Source organism: Anas acuta, chromosome 1 (genome assembly GCF_963932015.1).
Source record: "Anas acuta chromosome 1, bAnaAcu1.1, whole genome shotgun sequence".
Lineage (NCBI taxonomy): Eukaryota > Metazoa > Chordata > Aves > Anseriformes > Anatidae > Anas > Anas acuta.
This window is the reverse complement of record NC_088979.1, coordinates 12,695,800-12,719,973: the sequence shown is the minus strand read 5'-3', so window position 1 is coordinate 12,719,973 and position 24,174 is coordinate 12,695,800. Positions and strand designations below refer to the sequence as shown.

At 37.6% G+C, this 24,174-nt stretch overlaps 1 long non-coding RNA gene across 1 annotated transcript; it reads right to left on the bottom strand.

Annotated features, from left to right (window-relative positions):
* Positions 1 to 20,564: 20,564 nt before the first annotated feature.
* Positions 20,565 to 22,073, bottom strand: LOC137850065 (uncharacterized). The gene is made up of 3 exons (XR_011092233.1): positions 21,987 to 22,073; positions 21,637 to 21,818; positions 20,565 to 20,999 (listed from the first exon to the last, which is right to left on the bottom strand). It is a non-coding gene; the product is annotated as an uncharacterized lncRNA (long non-coding RNA).
* Positions 22,074 to 24,174: the final 2,101 nt, after the last annotated feature.

Genomic DNA, 24,174 nt, shown 5'->3' with positions numbered 1-24,174 from the left:
ACATATATGTGAAGAAACAGTTTTCTTCCGCTTGCAGATGAGACTGATACAACAACCTCTTCTCTTAGTAAACAAACAAGAAAAATAAAAAATAAGTCTTATAATTTATACAAGAAAGAACAGCTAGATCAAAAAGTGAGATCTCAATTCCAGTAGTTGGTTTGCAATCTCAGTTCCTCTTGGAGCAGTGTGTTAGGAATTGGCAATCTCATCACATTCGTAGTAAAGCAGAAATTTTTCTGGGGTGCATTGTTATCATCTTAGCAGGGTCTACTGCAACATTTTCTTCTCAGCCTGCAAAAACCTCTAGAATTACTGGTGGCATTTTGAAGAAAAGGTTTTCTGGTTGAAAAAAAAAAATCAATTCACTGAATGCAGTATTTTTGGAGAGCAATATTTTGTCTTGATAAATATCTCCAATCCAAAAATTATACTCAAGTTTCTCATTATTTTATTTTACATGGAAAAAAAAAAAAAAAAGAAAAAGAAAAAGCGTTAATTACAAAATTCCAAAATAATTCCCAGAACAAACTTTTTTACAATTTGTATTAAATAATTTTTAAAATAATCTGATGGCTTGAAAACACCTGAACTAGAAACTTCCTTTAATATCAGCTGGAAAATATATATGAATTTCTATGTACTTCCATGAGAGACTTAAAGAGAGAAAGACAGGAAGACAGAAGAGAGACACAGACAGAGATAGAAGTGAGAGCTAAAAAATGTTACATACTGAAATTTTATTCCAAAGCAGTAAAATTATCTCACTTTCTGTACGATTCTCTGCTAATCCCCTTTATACCGCAAAGATAAGGGCATTCAATGATCTTCGAGGCAACGTATCTGAATCATTTAGCAGAAATGCTCTCTCAGCTATAAAGAAAGATAGCACCATCTGCAAAATCCACCCAAGATTCAGTCCATGTTTTGTTCCTGAAAATAAAAAACTGGGATAAATTTAGTGTGTGGATCTAGCAGACTGAGAGATGGAGGCTGTCCATGATCTCAACTTATTACAGAAACCACTGCTAGGAATCTGACAAGGGTAGTAACTACATGGCCACATGGCTGTTCACATCTATCCTGAGTATGTTTTTGTACATTTTAATGACAGCAAAGAATGTTTCTGACTTGTATCAGCTGAAAGTAGAAATGAAACCTTTGTCCAAAAACTCAGGCTGTTAGACAATTCCAGCCTACTAAGGCTGGCTGTTAAGTTTCAAGATTGTAAGGGAACCATAAAGACAGTTGCTTCAACTGCCTGAACAGTTAAAATTGACATTAAATAGATATGAAAAGGACTGGAGTGTTAACCTGGATGCATGTGAGTATGTGTACAAGGGTGAAGAGAATTAGAGTCTAGTTTCTCATTGCAAACAGGTAAATCTCAGAGTGTCTTCCCAAGGGAAATATTTGCTAAGTACCTGACTTCTGAGGTAATTGCATCCAATTGTAAGTGTATTCCAACTGCACTTCAGAAATACTCTGTGACAAGGACAATTTATCTGAAGAATAGCACTTTCTAACAGTGACAGAGAAGTCATGGTCTTCCTTACTTAGCGCTGTGCTAAATTTGAACAAGTTATCTTGAGAACACCCAAGATTAATGTTCAGGATGTCACTCCCAGGACTTCTCAGTCAGAGACATTCTGACCCCTTTTTTGAACCTGTAGCTGTGTCACTGGCATAGGTAAAAATGTGGAGTCCTTGGTGGGCATGCTTTAGGAAAGCAGAGTATGCTAAAAAAATAAATAATCAAGAACTGTTTTCCCATTGAACCAGTCTCAACATAAGAAAATTATACAAAATGTCCTAAAAGAAATAAAAAATTTATTTGGAACTCTCTCACATATGAACAGATTTATGACAGAGACTACTTGATCTAAGGAAGATCAAATTTAGGTATCTGTCTTTAGAGGTCTGTCACCTTTGACTACTTTTGTGGTCAACAAAGGAAGTTCTTCCCAAAGGAAGTTCTGATGACCTCCAAAGGGAGAGAAAGGCTGCCTACATTTTGCTCTCTCCATTGAGATGGGGAGCGCAAGGCAATTCAACTGCCCTAACTTCATGGAATTAAGTTATCATGGACATCTTTTTTTTTTTTTTTTTTTCTATTTATGATAAAGGGTGTTCAGAGGAGGCAGTATCTATCTTAGTTTGGACTCCTAAATTAGTGTCATGGTTTTGTCTGGGACAGAGTTTGTTTTCTTCATAGAGGCCTTAGTGGGTTTATGTGGCAAGGCTTTGGTAGTGGGGGGGCTGCAGGGATGACTTCTATAACAAGAATCCAGAAGCCAGTTAGCTAGTTTCAGCCTGCTCCAAAGGGACCTTCCACTGGTCAGAGCCGAGCCAAAAGCAATGTTGTTTGCGCATCTGTGAGAACAGATTTAAGAAAGGGAAAAGCAAAAAAAACAAAACGGACAGCATCCAGTGGGTGGGACCCCATGTGGAGCAGGGCAGAGAGTGACCACGAAGGAGCAACAGAAACAAAGTGCCCCCATTCCCCTGTGCACTCGGGGGGAAGAGATGGAAAAGGGTAGATGGGGGGAAGGTGTTTTTAGTTTCTTTTCTTTGTTTCTCACTTCTCTAGCTTGTTAGTAAAAGGTAACACATTTATTTAATCCCCCTGCATGAAGTCTGTTTTACTTGTGATAATAATGTCTGAGTGAACTTCCTGTCCTTATTTCAAACCTTGAACTCTTTTACCCTTTTCGTAGTATTTTCTCCCCTTTCCTTTTTTTTTTTTTTTGGGGGGGGGGGGGGGTAGGTGGGAGGAGTGTGAGAGTGGTTGTGGTGGAGCTTGGCTGCTCACATGAGTAAGACCACCACAGAGGCTGACACAATTCTTTGTTTTAGATTTCTAATGAAAACAGTGGTGATAACACATCAACGCTTTCAGTTATTGCAGAGCAGTGCTCACACAGAGACAAGGACTGTTCAGCTCCTGGTGATGTCCTGCCAACGAGGTACCTGGGGATGCACAGGGAGCTGGGAGGAAACACAGCCAAGAGCTGATACGGACTGGCCAAAAGGATGTCCCATACCATATGAGGTTATGTTTAGCAATAAAACTTGGATAAAGTAGGAAGGGGAAGACTTTTAGAGTGGTGGCATTTGTCTTCCCAAAGACACAACATTACATGTGATGAGCTCTGCTTTCCTGGAAGTACCTGAACTCTTGCCTGCCAGTGGGAAGTAGCAAATGAATTCCCTGTTTTGTTTTGCTTGTGCACATTGCTTTTCTTATACCTAGTATACTGTCTTTATCTTAACCCACTTCTGCCTTTCCAGTTCTCTTCCTCATCCCACCTTGGAAGACTGAGCAAGAAGACTGAACTGCCTGGGGCTAAACCACAACAATTATAAACTGAAAATCAAGCAGAATGTATGTTCACAACAGGAAACAACCCAAGCACAACCACTAACGTCTGCAAAAGATAAACACTTGATCACATTCATTAAGTTGGTTAGGCAGGCCTACATCCTACAACCAACTTTAAAAGGAACCCAGGGTCATAAATAATGATAGATAACAGACACTTTTGCTCTCACTTACCCTTGGATCTCTCTTAGAGCTTGGATTAGTGCCAGTTATTTCAGCAAATATACTTGGCAACAGAACTGTGAATTATGAGTAGGACTTTTCTTAATGTTAAGTAAACAGTCATTGTGGGGAGAGGCCTGAGCTCTGATGCTCACACTGTGGCACAAAGCAGCTGATAAGATGGTATAAAGACATTACCTAACAGTTTCCCTGTGATTTTGAGGCAAAAGTGTCTAATCCACCTCTTTCATGCCCCAGAAAAAAAAAAAAAAAAAAAGTAAAACAGGTAGTTTTGATCTGTGGTCCATCTGGAACAGAAAAAAATAAGGTTTATTTCCTACAGACAATGCCAGCGACAAGTTTACCTCTGAAATTCCACACCTTTGTACTTGTTTGTATATAGCCTTTACATTTAGATGTGACATATGATAATGGCATGAACTCCGACTGTCCCAAATATTTGTATAAAAAGGGTGCTGTTTTCTTTTTAAAGAAGTTGAAGAAGGTAGCCTTGTTACATTCACAAGTGATTTGTGTGTGTATCACCCATACAGGAGGTCAGAGAACCAACCTCAGCCCCTCTATAGGCTTAAAAAGATAAAATCTTTCATTTTCAAGATAGCTATATCCCTGATCACAAGACTGTAGGTTTTTCTGGAAGTCAAGATGTTCCAAATGTTCCTTTGTTGACTAAATAAATTATTGCTTTGCACATGGTTTATGGAAATCTTTACCAGTACATTAAGCAATGAAAACAAAGCCTTTTTGTTGAAGGTTGGTACATACTCTTAAATTAGGTTATTTAAACCAAAGGTATTTCTCAAGTTTCATACTTTTCTGTATTCTTGTATATTTTTATTATTTACTTGAAAAATACCTTTTTTTATGTCTGGTATGGTAGACATCTCGTAAGAAATACAATGTATCTGACATTACAACTGTTCCAGATATACATGTATATTTCTTTGTCAACAGAATCATGTTTCTGTAGAATCTCTGTTTGCACCTACATTGGAAAAAACTAATGTATCTATTATTGTTCTTTTCCTTTTCCTTTTCCTTTTCCTTTTCCTTTTCCTTTTCCTTTTCCTTTTCCTTTTCCTTTTCCTTTTCCTTTTCCTTTTCCTTTTCCTTTTCCTTTTCCTTTTCCTTTTCCCTTTTTCCCTTTCCTTTCATTTTCTTTTGTTCTTTTTTTTTTTATTTTCTTATTTTTCTTTTTTCTTTTTCTTTTCCATTTTAATTTTCATTTTTTCTTTTTTTCTTTTTTTCTTTTTCTTTTTCTTTTTCTTTTTCTTTTTCTTTTTCTTTTTCTTTTTCTTTTTCTTTTTCTTTTTCTTTTTCTTTTTCTTTTTCTTTTTCTTTCTTTTCCATTTTCTTTTTCTTTTTCTTTTTCTTTTTCTATAGGAATTCTATGAAGTATGTAAAAACTCTTGGTAAATACTTGTTATTTTCCAGGAGGCCAAAACTTAAAAAAAAAAAAAAAAAGCAACAAATACAGTTTCACTTTGTTTCATTTAAGAAGAAGAAGAAGATCTTTGTAAAGTATTATTTCCCAGGAAGAAATTACCAACTTGAGATTCCTGCAATAAAAATGTGCTTTTCTTTTTTTCTTTACTCAGTTCTACTAAGATAACTGTGGAATTGCCAGCCCCTCAACATATCTTTCAGTAGCTTGGAACTGAAAATAAGATTGTCTAGACAGTGTTGACTTGACAGGGATAGAAGAAGAAGACATTAACAATTAATCAAGCTACAAAAGGATTTATATTAATTAAGTATCTTGGCTAATAAATAGAAAATTTAGCCCAAACAGATAAAACTGAAATAAACATGTTTTGGAGCAATAGATAAATAAAGTTTATCTGTTGTAGCAAGAAATGGTACTGACAAAGGAATGGGATTTGACAGTTTCAGAATACTCCCCAAAGCCTTCAGCTTCACAAAGAAGTAAACATTGTTAGGAAAGAAATTACCAGAGGAATACAAGAAATCAGCAGAGCATATCAGTACTATGCAAAGTTAAATTCCTGACTTCTAAGAGTAAAACCCCTTTACAGACCCACAAGGGCTGATGAACAGAACTCACTAGGGCTTTCATCAAACTTGTCCTTAATTCACAGAGAGGTAGTACTAAATTTCCTTGACACAAGACTTGGATAGCACAAAAATATTCTTAGTGTCTCTTGAACATGTTAATAAAAGAGCTTGAACTGTAATAAGTTGAAAACTCTCTCTCTCTTTTTTTTTTTTTTTTTTTTTTTTCCCTTTATAAGAATGCTGGCAGGGTGGTGATATTTGTATACCCTAACAGGATCCATTTGTTTACTTGAAGGATCTAAATAACAAGTCACTACCTTCAAAGCTAAATGGTTTGATGGTAAATCAGCGTTTTAATCATGCTACCTTTATCCAGTGAGTTAAAGTGATAGAAGCTTACTAAAAGACTATGCCTTGACCTTTGTAGAACTAAGATCAGTGTGAGAATTAAGGAGTTCACCCATCTATCAGCTTAACCACCCGTGAATTACTAAGAGGCCAGCAATGGCCAGTGATAAACAACAGCTCCCACTGTCTAATAAATCAGTTAAAACGGATGCTGTATGTCCTGTACACACTGCTGCATGTCCCTGAACTCATATGGGAGCAGGGAAGGTTCCTCCACAACAGCACAAGGCAGGGAAGGCAGAGGGGAAAATCAGCATCCTCAGAGCAACCCAACCACGCGAGTGTTGAGCTGTGTCCCTATTCTGTCCCTTGGTAAGGCTAAATAATCTGACATCAGTGCTCCACTGTGCTTGATCATTTAAAACATAACTCAACTTACCCCCAGAGTCTCTAAGGTTTTATATAACTTTCAAATCCTTAAGGTGCTTGATGAAAAGTTTTAATAAAGTTAATAGTCAATGTTCCATGTCATAAGCCACTGTTTAGCTAGCTAAGGGCTGGTACTTTGTTTAGAACAGCCTCAGCTATGTCCCTAGTAAGTATTATTATTTTTTTTCAGACCTTTAAAAGCAAAGGCCTTGGTTCTGCAAAAATGCCAGGTCTCAGCAGAGTTACAAAATGGCAATAATGCCTTATCACACAATCATGTAAGGCACACAGCATGAGCATGTGAGCATCTGCCATCCCATTGTAAAATAGTAAATAAATTACATGGAAAGGCATAGGGAATAACATCCAAAATACTTTATAGTACCACCATTTATTGCTTCATCTATAATGCAAAGGAAATTAGTGGTCAGAGCCTGGATATGCCAAACCTTGCTGAGAATGGCAGCAATTCAGAAGTGAAAAGAAAAGTTTGACTGGATAGAAGTACAACAGAACAATAAAATGAACTAACCCTTTCATTGCTATGAGTAAAAATCCAGTGCAAATAATAATGCTACATTCTGGACTGTGTTGATGAGGCATTGTTAGAAGGAAATAAAGATTTATCAGGATGCCTTACCTGGACAATAGGAACTGTCCCGAAACACCTTTGTCATTCAGTACAGATTCCACATTGAATATATCTGTTCAAAACACAGACATTTTGTTCCAAAGGGAAATTGTTTTGGTTTCAGGTCAGTGTCCAAAAACTGTCATGGTTTTCTATCAGATTTGAATTTGGAAACATTTTAAACCATTTAAAATAATGTTCTTTTACAGAGTCAAAATATCTTCTGCTTTTGTCTTGATAAATGTATATTATGATTTCTCAGAAAATGAAGGAGAAAAGTGATTAACACTGTATCCCACAATACTCTCCTATCCAGTCATTTACTATCTTTTCTTTAGATGTGCTCTAGGGCTGTGTTGTCATTCAAGGGCAACCAAGACAGGACAGAGCAGTAGGCTAGAAGGACAATGATAAAATTCAACATGTGCAAAGTTCCTCACCTGGGATGGACAAGCTCCTGCAGCAGCACAGGCTGGGCACTGCCTGCCTGTGGAGCAGCTCTGCTGGAAAAGACCTGGGGGTCCTGCCAGGAGGCAAAGCTGAGCAGGGCCCACAGGGAACCCTGGAAGCAGGGAGCCATCACCCTGGGCTGTAGGGACAGGGGCAGAGCCAGGAAATCCAGGGAATGTTTATACCCCTCTACTCTGCACTTGTTAAATCATAAATACTGTGTCCAGTCTGAGACTCCCCACTACAAGGAAGGCATTGGTAAACTGAAGAGAGTTTAGTGGATGTCATCAAGATGGTAAAAACACAAACATGAAAATGACAGTGGGTGTCACCACAAAAAGACAGTGGATGTCACCATGGGCTGAAGAACTTTCCCTGTGAGGAGAGACTAGGAGAGCAAAATTTGTTCAGTCTGAAGCAGAAAGAGTTTTGGTAGGACCTAATAGCAGTTTCCAGTACCTACGGGGAGGTTATCAAGGAGCTAGAGCCATAGCTGAGCTCTTCACAGCAGTGCAGGGCAGGATGACAAGAGAGGGTAGAAACAGAAAAAAAAAAACAGAGGTTCAGACTGGAGAAACATTTTCCCATGAGGAAAATTAAACACTGTCACAGGCTGTCCAGAGAGATTATGTAGCCTCCACCTATGGAGTTGTTCAGGACTCAGCTAGATGAAGCCCTGACCAGCCTGGTCAGATCCCTTGGGAACCCTGCTTGGAATAAAAGTTTGTACTAGAAACCTCCTGAGGTCCCTTCCAACCCATGTTATCCTGTGATACTACGGTTCCCTAATTTACAGTCTGGAAGAAATGCTCGTGGTTTTGATATGAAGAAACTAAAAATCAAAATGCTTAGTTACAATAAAAGAAATTAAAATTTTTTGTTAATTTTGAAGCATTGAATGCCTTTTTATTTCAACCTCTATTTCAGCAAAATCATCAGTTTCCCAGAGGATTTTTTTAATCCTGATGGAGCAGTAATCTTGGATTGAGGATGATCCTTTAGGAAATTTCCAATAGTTCCTGTAGGAATTATTTGCACCAGGAAAAGGGACCCTGTTTTGTTCAGTGTTTTATTAACATAGATTGGAAATGATAACTGCACCAGAGACCTACTAATCTTAAAGATACACAAGAGATAAAAGGGGGAAACAGAAATCTACAGGGGAGCTCAGCACATTTAAGATTTATCATGTCTCTGCATAACTTGGCTGTATATTAGAGACATTACTTCTGGCAACAAAAATCTCAGAAATAGCTTCACCTTTTTTTCTAACCACATCTGTTAGTTCATTAAGAAATGTTAGGGAAAAGAAAAAAAGAAGAAAAAAAAAAAAAAACATAAAGAGAGAAGTCACACTCCAGTGGCTGGAACTTTTCTTATTTTTCTTTTGAGGCCAGAGAAATGAAAAGGAAGATAAAGCAAGAGTTTGAGATCTCTGTTTCCTCTTTTGTTTACTCCAATGTGTGACCCACAGAACAGCTGCATAAACAAAGTGAAAAATAAAGTTTGTTTTCAGTGATCTGTTGCAAACATCTTTGTATAAGATCATACTAAACTCTTCTTTCTCAGCTAAGCAGTGCTTCAGGAAAGAAGGCTAGAAGGATTCTGCTCTCAGTCCTTCACCGGTTCTGTTTCTGGTCCTGCTGGAGCTGACTGGTAAGAAAAGCATTATTATTCCCATATGGGAGCACGTTAGAAGAGTCATATTCAAAAGATTATTCAAACAGAACGGAATCTGTGTGGACAAATACTATGATTTAAATATCTCATGATAATCTTTGTGCATTTTGGATGTGCTGACGTAGCCAAACGCATACACGAAAAATACCTTTTAGATTTTATTTGTTTAGCTAATCCAAGTACCTGACTAGTGCTTTTGACAGTACACAGGTGGGCAATCATTTATCAGACTGTAACTGCAGGATAATAATACAAGCAAAGAGTAAAGCATCTCACCAACCTTTACAAATACATTGACCACTTCCCATCCAAAGTGTCCAACCTGTCTTTGTGCCTTAATCAATAAAGCCACAGAATCACAGAATCACAGAATTTCTAGGTTGGAAGAGACCTCAAGATCATTGAGTCCAACCTTTGACCTAACACTAACAGTCCCCACTAAACTATATCCCTAAGCTCTACATCTAATAATTACATGATTTGTTTTGTCTAGTCTTTTAGAATATCTTCTTACTCATATTAATATCATGTAGCACTTGAACGTGATATTATATTATCCCCTAGGAGACTTTTTCTCTCCTGCAGGAAAAGTTATCAGTTGCCTAATACAATCTGATTTTCCGTAATAGTTTATGTGAATTAAACCAATGATTTTGATACCTGTTCGTGTGTAGATGATGCATGCCTTGGTTCTTTACACAGATTTTCCTCTTCTCATTATTAGGTAGTATTTTGAAAAATGACTGTTGGGTTGACCCTCACCAGCAGCTAAGTACAGCACCCTATTGCTCACTCACCATCCCTTCAGTGAGATGGGGAAAGAAGTGGAAAAGCAAAAACTGAAAACTCATGGGTTGAAATGAAGATTAGTAAGTGAATCAAAGCTGAGTGCACAAGTAATGTAAAAAGACGAATTTGTTCACTATGGGAAGCCATTGGTAAGCAGATACAAACAACTTCCTTGACAGCAGGACCTCAGCATACATAGCCGTTGTTTGGGAAGACAAGCACCATAACTGCAAAAATTCATGCATTCTTCTTTCTCTGCACTTTTACTGCTGGGTATGTTATCATACCATGTTGAGTTTATGTGACAAGGTTTAAGTAGTGGGACAGGCTGCAGGGTTGTCCTCTGTGAGAAGACTACAGAAACTACCTCATGTCAGATCAGAATCAGTTCCAGCTGCCTCCAAAATTGCTACAGCAGCTGGGAGAGAGGGGTGAGAAGTGAGAGAGAAGCAGCCCTGCAGCAGTCCCCAAAGTGATTGCAGGAGGGCAGGAAAAAGAAATCCTCAATGCTCTGCCAGTACTGTTCAGTTACAGCCAACATGACAATGTGGTACAAACACTCTTTTCATCAGAAACCCAAAACACAATGCTGTAGAGGCAGCTATGAAGAAAATTAACTCCAACCCAACCAGACCCAGTATAATGACTCAACTCTATTTACCTTGATAATAAAACAATGCAAAGGCAATGAAAACATAGAGGACATGGGTAAGAGGGTTGAAATAGGTGATAAAATGTAGTGGTGCATAAACTTAAAGAGTACTACAATAACTTCTGTCTCAATCCCTTCTATAAGCAGGTTAAGCTGGAGAGATTTAAACTGATAGTCAGTTTTTCCAAGCTGCTGAACATCTTATGAAATTTATCTGATACAGGGCATCATTCCTGAAATTATTTTTTTGTGCAAAATAAGGAATTTTGAAACTTGACTAAGGTGTTTACTAACAATTATTTTTTCAACTTTTTAGAGCTGCTGTAGCCATGATGATCTAATAATATAAACATTATAGGTTTTTAGTAAGACAAGTGTTTTTTATTAAGCTATTGACATAGCTGGGTAAAACAGAAAAGTTTTCAAATACATAAATCTCTCTTTGAGTCTTCTTTGTTTTAGCCAGGTACTTTTTTTTTTTTTTTCCTTCAACGTTTAGGGAGATAAGAGGGAATTGAAAAACATAGTTTAAACATCAAGCTGTCATACAATTAAGCAATGTCCACCAATAATTGGCACAGAGGATCAGTCATACCTCTCTACTGCTTCCCGAACTATCATAATAACAAAGTCTATCAGAAGTTTTCACTCACTTCCCTTTTTTACAATGTTCTAGTGAATATTTAGATGAAAATCCCAACTTCTACCACATATTCTTTTGATACACTTTTCTTCCACATTTTTTAAAGGTTAGCTTAGATAGAGTCTGCAGTCAGCATACTGAGTAGATCACATTCCTTGGATTTTCTCTCTGTAACGTGCACGGTAAAAAAAATAAATAAATAAAAATGTAAGCGCCTAATTTAGGGGCTTGAAGTGGACACCAAGGACCATTTGCCTGAAGGTATGTTTTAAATACTTACATTCTATATTAGATCAAGCCCTGATATCTGGGGTAAAGAAAACCTCTAAGCTACAGGATGTCTTAAATTTAGGCATTGCAGTGCTGAATCATAATTCCTGCTGTGAATCTAACCTCTAAAGATTAAATGATCATTTGAACCCAGATCTTCCAAACTGTCTTGTAGAAAGCCTGTTCTCATCACAAAGTGTATCAGGCTTGGACTGACATACGCTTCATTGGGTTAAAAACTGGCTGGATAGCTGGGCCCAAAGACTAGTGGTGAATTGAGTCAAATCCAGCTGGAGGCCGGTCACCAGTGGTTTCCCCCAGGGCTTGGTGCTAGGGCCTGTCCTCTTTAATATCTTTATCGATGATCTGGATGAGGGCATTGAGTACACCCTCAGTAAGTTTGCAGATGACACCAAGTTAGGTGCGTGTGTCGATCTGCTCGAGGGTAGGAAGGCTCTGCAGGAAGATCTGGATAGGCTGCACCGATGGGCTGAGGTCAACTGTATGAAGTTCAACAAGGCCAAGTGTCGGGTCCTGCACCTGGGGCACAACAACCCCAAGCAGAGCTACAGGCTGGGAGATGAGTGGTTGGAGAGCTGCCAGGCAGAGAAGGACCTGGGAGTATTGGTGGATAGTTGGCTGTATATGAGCCAGCAGTGTGCTCAGGTGGCCAAGAAGGCCAACGGCATCCTGGCTTGTATAAGAAGCAGTGTGGCCAGCAGGTCTGGGGAAGTGATTGTCCCCCTGTACTCAGCTCTGGTGAGGCCGCACCTCGAGTACTGTGTTCAGTTTGGTGCCCCTCGCTACAAGAAGGACATGGAGGTGCTCAAGCAAGTCCAGAGAAGGGTGACAAAGCTGGTGAGGGGCCTGGAGAACAAGCCTTACAAGGAGTGGCTGAGGGAGCTGGGTTTGTTCAGCCTGGAGAAGAGGAGGCTCAGGGGTGACCTTATTGCTCTCTATAGGTACCTTAAAGGAGGCTGTAGCAACGTGGGGGCTGGCTTATTCTCGCACAGGCCTGGTGACAGGACGAGGGGGAACGGGTTAAAGTTGCGCCAGGGGTGTTTTAGGTTGGATATTAGAAAGAACTTCTTTGCTGAGAGGGTTGTGAGGCATTGGAATGGGCTGGCCAGGGAAGTGGTGGAGTCACCATGTCACCATCCCTGGAGGTCTTTAAAGGACATTTAGATGTTGAACTTAGTGATATGGTTTAGTGGAGGACTTGCTAGTGTTAGGTCAGAGGTTGGACTCGATGATCTTGAGGTCTCTTCCAACCTAGACAATTCTGTGATTCTGTGAATTTAGATGAGAATAAATCTATTTCCATTAACAAAACTTATCAGTTTATGAGGAATATTGGAGCTGTAATACATAGTTTCAGGAACAGTTTCATGGTCGTACTAGAAGACACCACAGGGAGATGATAACCAATTTCAGCAATCATGATAGAATTACAAAGAGGTAACATCTTCAAAGACCTCATCTTTCTTAGAAAGAAGAAATTGCATATTTAGGAAATAAATTATACCCAGTGGGAACAACCCCAAACTCATAAATTCAGGAAAGAAAGAAACTTGAATTTTGAGTCTTTAAAAGCATGCAGAAATCTGGGGAACACATCCTCCTCCATCTGTCACAACCAATTGGTGTATGGCAAGATATCTTGCAAGGACAGTAATAGTCAAGACCAAGACATGAATGTTTAAGGCTTATTGGAGCTGTCTGATGAAGCCAGTTCAGGCCACAGTCATCATGAAAAAGGGGCTCCAGGCAGCACACAAAGGGAGGACTAGGACCCTACCTGGGATTCATGGGACTGAATAAGCTCTCCTTGCACAAGATTTTCACGACCTTTTCTTGACCAGCCTTCTTTTGAGCGGTTTTACATTTGTTTCATCTTTCTCATCATGATGTCTCTGCATCTCTTTCTATTGCTCTTCTGGCGGGAGGTCAGTTTGTCTACATTTTTGCTTATGGGAGAAAATATATCATTTTTTGTGTTTTGAAACACACAGAAGATAGTACATTTTGCATACATCTCATGTAAGGGCACAATTAAATTATCACAGTAATGTGGTAAGAAATCTTCTCATTTCTGGGATAGTGGTATGATTCAGGCCTTCTGCAAAGGCAGAGTTACAGGACTTGTAGTCCTCTTTCACTTCCACACACTTTCCTGGACATTACAGAAGGTTCAGTTCCTTAAGGGCAGTGGAATCTTTCCAGAGGTGTATTTTTTTGTTATTATTTATTTGTGTTTGTGTGCCCTAGTACCTGATCAGCAAAGGGAAGTTTTATATTTTCTGCTTTTCAGGATTGTCATAAGGACACAAATGCTACCCTGTCTGTACATTTTTTTCCATCTAAAATTGATCCTTCTGCCATTATACAACTCATTTCTGTTCTTTATCTTTATCTTTTTCTCACCCTCCCCCCACATTTCTATTTCTATTTCACAATATTTAAAAAGAAAATAAAAAATCATAAATGAGAACAAGCCCCAGCTGTCACAAACATTCAAAGTATGACCATCACGTTTCACAGCTCCTAAAATCCTTCCCCTGGGATGCTTGTTAAATACTCTCTTGGGGAAAATGTTAATCATATTGTTGTGAGTTTTTTCCTTTTTTGCCTTTTGAAGTGAGTCTTGATATTTCCATATACTCCATATGTGACAATGTAGTAGGACTTTTTTCTCACTAAGTTGGCTTCTCATGACAATGTATTTGGTCTCCACCATGCTACTTCATTAGAATCATTATAATCAAGCTTCTTTTCATCTATTTTAAGTGTTTATAGGGAACAGTATCTGAATTCTGAGCAGCGGCTTAGGAGACAATAATCCAAATTCTATGAATCTGTGTCTATGTATATGTAGCTAAGTATAAGTCAAGGCACTGCAATACATTACACTCCATGAAGTCACAAGGAATAGTAGGTGAGCTTGTACCAGAAGGTCTATATGAAAGGGGACAATTAATATATTATGTAAACATGGCAAGATCTGCAACAACAACAACAACAACAAAATGGCATTTGTGGTCTAAACTGGAAATAAATGTTTTCCTAGTGTTATTATTTGATGCTATCACTTTTTTTTTTCTCAACAATTAGATAAATTAGAAAATTTCCAAATGATTTTGTGTGAAAAAAAAGAAAAAAGAAACAACAACAACAAAAAGCCAGCTAGGATAATCCTTGCTTCCATATTTTAATTATTTAATCCACTGAGATACCATTGAAGGTAAAATCTAAAATTGTGTTATTTTTTCTGGTTGACTATTCACCTTTATCTTGTACAAGGGAATTATTTAACAAATTATAAATGTCTTATTTCATTGAAAGAGACATTTAACAATGTAATTTTTCAGACTTGAAAAATGCATAAGAAATCTCTGTATATAACTATTCTGCTTGGTTAAAACCTTAGAAAAATGTTGCATGTAACTTCTCAGAATGAAACTGAAGTCAAAAGAAGAAATTCTAATTGATTTTAATAGGGCCAAGGTCTCAGTCTCACATTTCCCACTGTTTCTATAAAATATAACTTTATTGCTGGTCTCTATCACTTACAACCTGATATTCTACAGGCCTCTCTATCATGTTCATTTATTACTTTTCATTTAACACAATCAGTACTTTTAAAAGATTTCTTTCAGTGATCAGTCAGCAATGACCTGCATTAGTAAATCTGCTCCTTTGAAGTCTTTGGCCTTGCAAAACATTACACGTTTTCAGATGTGGTGAACTCCATGGGAAATGACAAACTGTACTATCATTAGCAGGAAAATGAAAAAAATGAACATGCTGATAGAAAACATGATTCTTCTTCTCCTGTAAACTCAGTTACTCAAAATACTTATGTATGGCTGGTGATTTCAAGATCAATTAAGCTGTCTTAAATCTATAAAGCACCACTGTGATTGCCTAGTCTGAAATTACAAATAATTAGACTGTTTCCAACACATTTTGAGGTGAAAATTCTTTAGAGGTTAGGATTACGTAATCAAAGATTTACTTGACCTCATACTGTTTGTGGTCATTATTGAAATCCATAGCCCCTGGGTTTTGTAGTATACTTGAGCAGGCTCTAGACACTGGAAGAAAGTATGTGTGCTGCGTTTAGACTACCAAAATATTCTACAGCAAATCCTACAACACAAAGACTTTATTTTGTCATTAGCTTATTCTTTCACTGTGATGATGTCTTAAAATAGAACTTCGGTCTATTTATGTTTAAGCTTCCTATTCTTAAGCTTCCTAAATGTGCAAGGAAATTGTATAAATTCTTCCAGTGTGACAGCTTTAAAACTATTAGCCAATCTTCTGTAATTAACTTGATATGTCTGAAATAATTCTATTAAAATCCCATGAATCAAAAAAATATATCTCTGTTCTCCAAAAGATAAAATATTTACAAATGAAATTCAAATAGCTGAACATCAGAGCAAAATCAATGATCTAATTTAAATAAGGCAATCTGCTATTATACATTTTATTCACCTCCTTGCACTTTCCTTCAGTCTTACAGTTCATTCTAAAAGTCCCACTGACTCTCACAGGAAAGCATTACCATGGTGAGTTTTTATGAACTTCTGATGTACCCAGGTGTTAATGGATCAAAACTCATTCTTTATCAGGCAGACCTATTTTCAATGGGTAAATCAGTAAAGCCAAAAGACGGAAAGGGAAAGGGAAAGGGAAAGGGAAAGGGAAAGGGAAAGGGAAAGGGAAAGGGAAAGGGAAAGGGAAAGGGAAAGGGAAAGGGAAAGGGAAAGGGAAAGGGAAAGGGAAAGGGAAAGGGAAAGGGAAAGGGAAAGGGAAAGGGAAAGGGAAAGGGAAAGGGAAAGGGAAGGCAAGGGAGATAGGTTCCAGACAGAATTAGGAGATTTCTAAAGACTAACAAAAATATGCATATTTAACTGCAAAATATTCTATACAGTCCAAACATAATGTCAGAATTTCTTTAGGCAACTGCTTTTATTTGAATTGCTATGACATCAAGAAGGAAGAGATGCCATTCAAAGGGACCTGGACAGGCTGGAGAAGTGGAACCACATGAAAAACATGAAGTTCAACAAGTCTTAGGGCAAAGTGTTGCACCTGGATAAGGGTAATCCCAGATGGAAGTACAGACTGGGAGAAGAACTCTGAGAGCAATCCTGCAGAGAAGGACTTGGGGTTTCTAGTGAATGAAAGACTCAACATGTCAGCAGTGCGTGCCTGCAGCTCAGAAGGCCAACTGCATCCTGGGCTGAATCCAAAGAGGTGTGACCAGCAGGTTGAGGGAGGTGATTGTGGCCCTCTGTTCTGTCTTTGTGAGGCCTCACTTGGAATACAGTGTCTAGGTTTGGGACCCACATCACAAGAAAGATGTGGACCTGTTAGAGTGAATCCAGAGGAGGGCTATGAATATGTTCAGAGGGCTGGAGCACCTCTCCTATGAAGAAAGGCTGAGAGAGGTGGGCATGTTCAACCTGGAGAAGAGAAGGCTCCAAAGAGACTGCATTGCAGCCTTTCAATGCTTAAAGAGGTCTTATAAAAAGGATGGAGAAGAGCTCTTTACTCAGGTAGATAATGATAGGACAAGGAGGAACGGTCTTGAACTAAAAGAGGATAGATTTAGACTAGAGATTAGGAGGAAATTATTCACTCAGAGAGTGATGAGGCACTGGAACTAGTTGCCCAGAGAAGCTGTGGATGCATCATCTCTTGAGGTGGTCAAGGCCAGGTTGGATGGGACTTTGTCCAACCTGATCTAGTGGGTGACATCCCTGCCTATGGCAGGATGGTTGGAGTTAGATGATCTTTAAGGTCCCATCGAACCCAAGCCATTCTATGATTCTATGATTCTACGATCAATAGAATTGAGAAGACAGAAGCCAATCCAAAACCAAAATAAAACAAAACAAAACAAACAATCAACAACAACAACAACAACAAAACAGGAATTTTATCATAGTTCTTCCACATTCATGAATTATGGACCACCTCACTTCATTTTTACTTGCAGTTCAAGCCCACACAAAAAGAATCTATTTCCACCAGACTTGCAACTTAAAATGGTCACCACTGCCCCAGAATTTTCTAATACTCCTATTCTTTTCTAATACTCCTATTCTTTTCTAATACTTGTAGCAGACTGTTATTTCCTGAAAAGACTCATTTCTCAAAATATAGTTTTATTTTCATATAGCACTTCATTATGTCTCATTTTGGCCTAAATGTAAGCCTTTGACATCTTTTCCTTTTGGCTGCAATTTATGTTACTCACTTTACTGAAGTCTCTATGGGAGGCATCATGGAAGTTAAGAGTTCAGAAGAATTTATGCAGTTATCTAATGAGCCTGCTCATCTTGCTGCCTGTGTTGAATGGGTTTATATTTGAATAGACTAGCCTTACATAGTTATTCAGCAAAATATAACATTTAAACAGACTGATATTTTTACATCAGCTAATGATGGAATTATACTGATCAAACTGAAACACATTTTAAAATGTATTGAAATATTTATTTTACTAACCTTCACTTGAATGCCCCACACTTTCTCTTCTGTTTTTGTTATTGCTGATTAAATCATCAATATATTTTATCAATGCATTATTTTATGTCTAGAAGGTATCCCCAGGTCCTTTCATATACTTAGTGATGTCTCAGTCTATCATTTATATTGCCAGAAATTAACTGAATTAATAACAGAGAACATTAATATTTAAAAATTTGCCATAACAAAATTAGATTTTTTTTCCAAAGTTTTTACCTACCTTTAAAAGTGAATAATTCACCAGTAACTATCAGAAATTACAAATGTGATTATTTAGACCTTACTGTCCTGGTTTCAGTTAGCACAGAATTAATTTTCTTCCTAGTAGCTGGTGGAATGCTGTGTTTTGGCTTAGGATGAGAAGAGTGCTGATAACACCCCGATGCTTTAATTGTTGCAGAGCAGTGCTTATACTAAGCCAAGGACATCTCAGCCTTTTGCTCTGTCCTGCCAACGGGCAGGCTGGGGGTGCAGTAAGAGCTGGGAGGGGACAGACCCAGGACAGGTGACCCAAACTAGCCAAAGGGGTATTCCATACCATCTGACGTCATGCTAAACAATATATAGGGGTGGCTAGCCGGGGGGAGGGGGCCGGACTGCTCGGGGTTAGGCTGGGCATCGGTCAGCGGGTGGTGAGCAATTGCATTGTGCATCACTTGTTTGTACATACTATTATTACTTTCGTATTATCACCATTGTATCATTATTGTTATTATTGTTATTATTATTTTGTTATTATTATTTTCCTGTCTTATTAAACTGTCTTTATCTCAACTCACGGGCTTCACTTTCCATTTCTCTCCCCCGTCCCAGAGAGGGAGGGGGGAGGGTGAGCGAACGGCTGCGTGGTGTTTAGCTGCCGGCCGGGTCAAACCACGACACTTACCTAGGGTGAATGAGACACAAAATAATGTAACTGGTTTGACAAAAAAATATTCTTATTTTGAAATAAATTCAATGAGTGAGAATGAAACTTTATCACATTTTGATCACATTAAAATTAAGAATATATATTTTTTCCTAAGTAGTAAAACATTCTGTTTAATAAAAACAGAAGGTTTTGATAATATGTGTTTTTAAAGGCAATTCCAACAGTGGAAGTTCTTTGTCTTTTGAGTTTACATAGGTATAGAGAGTGTTTGGTCAAAATAGTAAACTTATGGAGTTGAAGATTTGCTGACCTTGCTTGAATTCTATGTATTTCAAAATATCTGCTTCGGTAGTAGTATCCAATTAAGTAGCTATATTAAATTGAAGACTTTAGGGTAGTGCGGTCTGTTACTAATTCTACTTTTATGGGCACTATCAGAAAGTTTTATTTCTAACAGGTTGCATATATAAATTACTTATAAATGAAAATTACCTAAGTACTGCTTTTTTCTTTAACAAGTTTGAAATAAAGACTTGGTCTTTATTTCTAAAGGAAATAGCCATTTTTTAGTAACTGTCTTTTATAGATATTTATATAGATTTTAGACCAATGAAGACTTGATTTAATCATATGTAGATTATATTTATGTAAAAGGTGGCCAACAGTGAAGCAGTATAAAAATATAGAAGGGTGCTTTTAATTTCCCTTGTATTTCAGTTCTGGGTCCTTTAGCTATTGAAATATGAATGTCTCAAAATGCATATAATATTCTATCCTATTCATAATGTAATGTCACTTGTGTTCAATAAAAAAAAAAAAAAAAAAAAGAATCTTTAAAATAATCTTTTAAAATGATTATGATGAACATACTCCTATAGCAGCAAAGAACTTAAACTGCACTGTTTTTTAAAGATTTTTTTTTCAGACAATATAAATTTAAAGCTATTCTATCAGAATAAAGGAGATGAGAATTGATAGAAAAAAGCTTTTTATGCTTAGAACTGAGTGACACTCTTGTAATGAATGCACTAATGCTGCTAAATATACCTGTTATATTAAATAAAATAGTAGAATCTTTATAATTTGAGATTCACTAGTTGTAAGAAGAAAGATCTGTTGGTAGTTGTGGAATGGGAAGGATACAAAAATAAACCTGTGTACTCAAATAGGCTTTATGTCTGTAGCCTAATTAAGTGATTAAAATGTTGTCCTTTATTTTTCCAGCTTGCCAGTCAACTGTTTACGTTTGCATGTCAGTTCTGTCTGGCCTTGTGTGAGATCCACGTCTGTGGGTAAGACTGAGAAATTAAGACATTCTTTTTATTATTATTATTTTTAAATGACTGAGGTTGTTCGTTCCACTTTACTACCAAGCAAGATGAAAGATTTATGTGCCTGGTGACAGGACGAGGGGGAATGGGCTAAAGTTACACCAGGGGAGTTTTAGGTTAGATGTTAGGAAGAATTTCTTTACTGAAAGGGTTGTTAGGCACTGGAACGGGCTGCCCAGGGAGGTGGTGGAGTCACCATCCCTGGAAGTCTTCAAAAGACGTTTAGATGTAGAGCTTAGGGATATGGTTTAGTGGGTACTGTTAGTGTTAGGTTGGAGGTTGGACTCGATGATCTTGAGGTCTCTTCCAACCTGGAGATTCTGTGATTCTGTGATTCTGTGATTGAAAGAGAGAATGTTAACTGATTGCAAGATGTGAATATCTCACGGCCCACAAGATTTTACAGGGAATCAGTCTTTGCTACTGCAGTTGTCCTCAGATCCACTGAGTTTGTATATCTCTGACAATGACCTTCAGTACCATTTCAGAATTACATGTACACTTTTGCAAAACACCTTGCTGGATGGCGAATTCTCACTTCTTGCAGGATTTCCTTAAGCTTTGCTGGTATTGAATGAGTCAGAACCATTGTTGTTTCAATGATCAGTGCTCTGTTTCTGCATGCTTGTTTGATCCCCATTCTGTTTATCATAGCATTTGCCTTTAACCATGGAAGAAGCAGCAGTGAACTGGAATGCTTATTTTGAGACACAGTTTTGGCTGAAATACTGTTCATTGTAGTTCACTTGAGTTTGGAGCAGGGATGTTCAATGAGAAGGTACTGAAAAAAAGGGGGTTCTTACAAGAAATATTCAGTAGCTGTATACAAAGCTATATAACAGCATACATTTATTTATAGGCAGTACAGGTGGTAAACAGTCTTTAATCAGTAAACAAAAGTAAAAAGGTCATAAATTGAGGATTTTAAAAATAGTTGCACTAAAAATAGTTGCTTGTCAGTAATTTTTTCTCCTTTGAAGTATGACTCTGCTGCTCTTTTTTAATTCTTTTTACTGGTGAGTGGTATTTTGGTTATGTAGAGGTGAACATATCTTGATTTTGTTTAGTATGGAAAATGTTATTCCATTAACTCAGTAATTTATCACAGGGAATTTGTGGACTGCAGATGTTTCTGGAAGTGGAACAGCTCCAGCCTCTGTACATCGCAGCTGACTGCTGTAAACTGTTGTTCTGTCATATTTTTAAAAGACAGGCACACAGGTGGGTTATGTAAGGTCGTATATGTCTCTGTTTTAACTGACTTTTTAGGTGATTAGGAAGCACTAGAGAGTAGCAGAAAAATAGAAACATAAATAGTTGTGCCTTGCTTTTTTTTTTTATTATTTTTATTTTTCATATTCTGTGGCTAAAAGGGTACTAGGTTAGATGGAGTATAGACTTTTATGTTTCATCAGTACCTTGAACAGCAGTAAAAGGTAATCCAACGGCTGAAGTTATATAAGCTGTGTTGATGCTCAAGCCTGTCTGTTGGCAGGATCCTCAAATGTTTGGAAATTAGCTGAGGTTGAAGATCAGATTAGTTTTCTTCTGTTTTGTTAGCTTCAGCTCCACCTTCATAATTCAAAGAAGGTTTCCAGAACTGAAATATACACAGAGAAAATAATCTCTGAAAGAATATCAGAGAGTGGACTTATTCATGTTATTAAAATGCAAAGCTTCACATATAAGACTGAAATATTTCATTTAAACTATATAACAAGAACTATTATCTAGTGATATGTAACAAGAAAGCATGTAGAAAGTATACCATCACATTTTCATATACAGATACAGTTTCTATCATAATTTATGGAAACTGTACATAAATGACAGAAGGAAGGCTGAGAAAATGTGGGCCTTCTGCTAAATTAAATGGAAGACCTGTTTGCACAGGTGTGGTGGTTTAACTCAGCTGGGCAGCTGAGCTCCATCACAACCACTCTCTCATTCCCCCTCCTCAAAGGGAAAGGGGGAGAAAATACAATGAAAAGGGCTCAAGGGTTGAGATAAGGACAAGGAGATCACTCAGCCATTATTGTCAGGGTCAAAATAGACTCAGCATAGGGAGGTTAATGCACCTGGAGCACTTCCTCCCTCTCCCTCTTCACTGACCTTGATCTCTGCAGGGCTAGTTTTCACTCCTTACTCTCACAGCTGCTGTTGCACATCAGATTTTTTTCCTTTTCTTAAGTCTGCTCTCTCAAAGGTGAAAACAACATTGCTTATTGTCTTGGCTGTGGCCACTTGCAGATCCACACTGAAACTGGCCCTTGTCTAACATGAGGCAGTTTCTGGACTCTTCTATCCTCAATGATTCTGTGATTTTTTGATGCAGAGTCTGTGTGATTTGGTGGAAAGAGTATTCCAAAGGCTTAATAATATGTAGTTGTATTGTATGGTATGTATAGTGTATTTCTGAGAAATTCTGGAGAAAAAAAGTGCATTTCTTTCTTGGGCTTTTTATTTACTGATGCTTCGACTTACTGAAAAGTTAGAAGTGCCCATTTTCTGGTCCCTACAAAATGCCTCCAGACATCTATATTGAATTTGGGGAAATACTGAATTAATTCTTGCCATAGGATATAAAAATGTCTTGGTAAATATCTGTTTACCAACACTTCACGTTTCTCTTCACACCAATAAGACAAAACATCTGTGTACATCTTTAATATCTCTGCACAAGCAACAGTTTGCTCTCCTTCCCTTGCTCTTCCCTGATGAGGATGGATCACTTATGTTTTCACATTGCTTTTAATCAAGGATTTAGCATGCTTCTGTTGCTAGTCACACAATCCGTTTTTTTGCTTTTAAAAATATAGCAACTTAATATTTCTATGTCCCTTTCAAATGTATTGAGCAGTCCTTGATGTCACAGTATTCTGTAAACACTTTTGGAAAATAATCTTTTTTTTTCTCCCCCCCCAAAAAAAACAAACAAACAAAAAAAAAAAAAAACACTATGGACATTCTTAACTCAGATAAAAATTGCTTCATGAAAATTTGTCAGAGAGCTAGCATCGTGCTCATTTTGACATACCAGTGTTCTTTGACACACATATTTGTGGCCCATTGATTGTTGTTTGTGTATGCAGACTTATACCCACACTGATCTGCCAAAGGCTACTGCATCAGCTCTATGAATATAAAGTGTGAATGGCCATCTCTAACGCACAGAGGAACACTACCAATAGCTTTATCTCCTTTTAATACGTATTACTTTTGTATGACAAATATATTGACATATTCAAACTATTTTCCTCTTTATTAATATCAGATGGGTCCGCACTCCTTATAGCTGATGAACTCTATTCCCTTCTCTCACTTCAGAGTTCATCCCCCGTTCAGCACTTTAGTTCTAGTATATGAAAGTTTATGTGATCGTTTCTGTGATGTCCAGTGTTGCTGTCTCCTTTGAACAAATACATCACTTCATGCAAACCTATTCTTGCACCAAAATGCATCCACATTTTGCCAGGTGCTAACCCCATCTGCGAAATTTTTGAGACTTCACCATAGACCTAAAATGTAAAGTTTTCTATCTGTCTGCTACCTTGTCATATTTGATATGAGTAAAAATAGAACCAGAACAACTCAATGGTTGCAACCCACTTTCTGATTTGTACAAAGAAATGTGTTCATTATTTACATGAGAATGTAAATATATAGTAAGTCATTTCCTTGGAACAGTTTTCTGCTGCATCTCTGCAGCCTTTTATTGCTAGCTGAAACTTTCATAGTTATTCCTTCACTCAGATTAGCGTATTTAAACTATGATCTGTTTATCCTATTTATCCTTTTTTTCTTCAAGATCTGAATGTTCTATCTCCCATCTTCATTCGTGATGTATTTGTATGTTTATGTAACACACTGATGGTTGTACAGATGCCTGTTTTAATCTTTCCTACCTCTGCTGTGACAAGCAGCCACCTCTGTGCTGTGTTCAAGCAACACCTTTG